This window comes from Chelonoidis abingdonii, chromosome 13 (assembly GCF_003597395.2).
Source record: "Chelonoidis abingdonii isolate Lonesome George chromosome 13, CheloAbing_2.0, whole genome shotgun sequence".
NCBI lineage: Eukaryota > Metazoa > Chordata > Testudines > Testudinidae > Chelonoidis > Chelonoidis abingdonii.
The window spans coordinates 4,693,538-4,696,778 of NC_133781.1; the positions used below are offsets into that span (position 1 = coordinate 4,693,538).

At 43.9% G+C, this 3,241-nt stretch overlaps 1 protein-coding gene across 1 annotated transcript in view; it reads right to left on the reverse strand.

Annotated features, from left to right (window-relative positions):
• The window catches only part of LOC116837177 (uncharacterized), a 52,667-nt gene that overhangs the window by 18,651 nt on the left and 30,775 nt on the right, over window positions 1–3,241 (reverse strand). The gene's annotated exons all lie outside the window — the stretch shown is intronic.

Consider the following 3,241-nt stretch of genomic DNA (forward strand, 5'->3'; position numbering starts at 1 on the left):
TTCATTAGCTTCTTATAAGCAAGAGCCCTGTATTGAAGTTTCTTTAATGCAAGATTATTCGTTTTAATTTTCTTTCTTTTTTTTCTATAAAGTTTTTCTTGTTAAACCTTTGTGAAATTCTTGTTCCGGTAGGGAGGCAAAGGAAAAGCCAGGCTGTGGGCTATATTTCCTATAGGTGGGTCAGGGAAAGAGCAGACTACGGGGAAAGAGACGTAGCGAATTCGGTCTCTGTTCTCTGGTGGTTACAGTTTTCCTCGATTCCTGGAGCAAGGGGTGCAGAAGCCCAGCTGTGAGGTATTTTGCATCTCCATTGTCCTAGGGAAGCCAGAAAAAGCTGGTTCTTCCTTCACCCAGTTAGCCGGCGAGCAAGCCTGAGAAGGAGGGAGGTTATTGTCCCTGCTTTAGCATCCCAAGGATTGGCGAATCCTGGGTGTCCCACCCAGGGCGGTTGGGACACCAGAGGATGAAAGGGCGGGATCAGGCCCCATAGAATTACATTCCTGATCTGTTCTGCCACCAGAGATCCAACTATCTCTGAGCTCGGCGGCCATGTAGTTATTTCAGGCCCTACAAACTCCCAACACCTGCGATGCAAAAGCCCCAGCAGTTCTGCATTACCAAGCACCAGTCACGGGCCGCGGTACACCTAAAGTCCAGGTCTGGGACTCTGGACGGCTTAGGATTACCCCACACTCACCCTTCCACTCAACAGGTTCTTATCAAATTTAAAGTTGCGTCAGGCATCACAAGAGGAAAGGTTCCTTTCATGGATCTTTCAGAATCGTGTAAAAGACATGGAACAAGTCAGTAGAATTAATGGTAAATGCTCAAAGAATGGAGAGGCGTGAACTAGTGGTGTTCCCCAGGTCAATCCTAGACCAATCCATTCGAACTTAATTCATAAATTGAATCTGGACAACAGGGGTAAACAAGTGATCATGGTGTGCCAAAGTTTGCATATGATACTAAAACTGCTCAAGAATTAAGACCAAAGCCTGTGAGAACTTCAAAAAGATCTCACAAAACTAAGTGACTTGGGCAACAATCGCCAAATGAAACTGTAATGTGGATAAATGTAAAGTAATGCACATTGGAAAATAACCTCAACTATAAAATACAAGTATGATGGGGCTAATTTAGCTACAACAAATCAGGAAAAAAGTATCTTGGAGTCATCGTGTATAGTTCTCTAAAAATGTCCATGCAGTGTGGCACAGGCGGCTTCAAAAAAGCAAACAGATGTTAGGAATCATTAAAAAGGGGATAGAGGAATAGGACTGAGATATATTATTGCCCTTATACAAATCCATTGACGCCCACATCCTTGAATTACTGTCTACATACTGTGGTTCCTCATCTCAAGAAAAAGATTATAACTGGCATTAGAAAGGTGGAAAGGGCACTTAAAATTTAGGGGTTTGGAAAGGGTCCCCATATGAGAAGAGCATTTAAAGAGGCTATGATCTTTTCAGCTTGGAAAGAGGAGACTAGGGGGGATAGAGAGAGGTATATAAAATCATGAGTGCATGGGGAGAAGTGGAAAGAAAAGTATTTTACTTATCCCATAATACAAGAAACTAGGGTCACCAATGAAATAATAGCAGCAGTTAAAAACAAAATAAAAGGAGCTTCTTCACACAGCGCACCAGTCAACTTGTGGAAACTCCTTATCTAAGGAGGTTGTGAAGCTTTGACTATAACGCGTTTAAAAGAGAACTGGATTAAATTCATGGAGGTTAAGTCCATTAATGGCTATTAGCCATGATAGGTAAGGAATGGTGTCCCTAGCCTCTGTTGCAGAGGTGGATATGGATGCAGGCAGAAGAGAGATCACTTGATCATTACCTATTAGGTTCACTCCCTCTGGAGCACCTGGCATTGGCCACTGTCGGTAGACAGGATACTGGGCTAAATGGACCTTTGGTCTGACCCAGTACGGCCGTTCTTATGTTCTTACAGGTGCACATGCAGTTTAATGATCACCTTCCCAAAAGAAAATGAAATGTGTTTATTCTAGTCTGTCTTTATTTCAGTAGGTATGGTTCTGATGTGCTGCTTACCAATGGAAAGTTAATGGGATTTGTCACCCATGATAGTGATAAATTTGTTGGTGCTGTCATGGCTAGGAACACAGCACAGCACCGGAAGAGGGCAGTCCCCCACTAACTGATGTTCTACTATATCTGTGTACATATATGAAGAATTAACCCCCACCACCACTCTAATGTCAACAGGGTGAGGGGCTATCATGCAAGAATACTCCCAATCCTATCACCAATCCCCCTCTCCCCACCCCCAGTATGGGGGAAAAAAATTTCTGCATTTGCTTTTAACCAAGTCCTTCTGGTCACTGCTTCATCACTTGGGATCACTGTTAATAGTTTTGTTGATGTTCTCTAATAAATGCTGGGTATTTTAATAATAGCCTCGTAGTACCCGCTCTTTTATTACAAATGGTAAAGCAAAAGAAATTATGGTCCATAAGTGACCATAATGAATTTCTGATAAAGCAACATCCCAGTTAGTATAAGAACAGCATACTGGGTCAAATCAGACCAATGGTCCGCCTAGCCCAGTATTCTGTCTTCAGAGAGTAGCCAGTGCCAGGTGCCCCAAAGGGAATGAACAGAACAGGTAATCATCAAGTGATCCCCTGTCACCCATTCCCAGCCTCTGGCAAACAGAGGCTAGGGACATCATTACTGCCCATCCTAGCTAATAGTCACTGATGGACCTGTCCTTCATGAACTGATCTAGTTCTTTTTTGAACCAGGTTATACTCAGGGAGTTTTGCAAGGGAGTTCTCCAGGTGAAGAAGGAGCAAATACAGCATCTGTGGGGTAAGTGACTGTCTGTAGTGTGTGTGTGTGTGTTAGTGTTTGGGGGTTACTTGCTGTGTTCTGAGCTTGTGTTTGTCAGTTTGTTTGTTTGTTTGTTTGGTGGTTTGAAGGATCGTGTGCTGTGGCTGGCAGTTGGAGGCCGTGAGCTTCAAAGGAAGGTTTGAAAGCTCGAAGCCTCTGGTAATTGGCTGAGCCTTAATCAGTAGGCGGGGCATTAACTCAGGCCAGGGCTTTATAAAGCCGCACACAAGTGACCAGGGAGCTTGCAACCAGGGGCTGCTAACAGGGAGTTTGGGAAGGGAGGGGGAGTCCCTTGTCAGTCCTACCTGTTCCCCTGTAGTCCCCTTAAAACCTATAATCCAAACCATATTCCAAAACCCCTTTCTTTAAACCACCCTTTC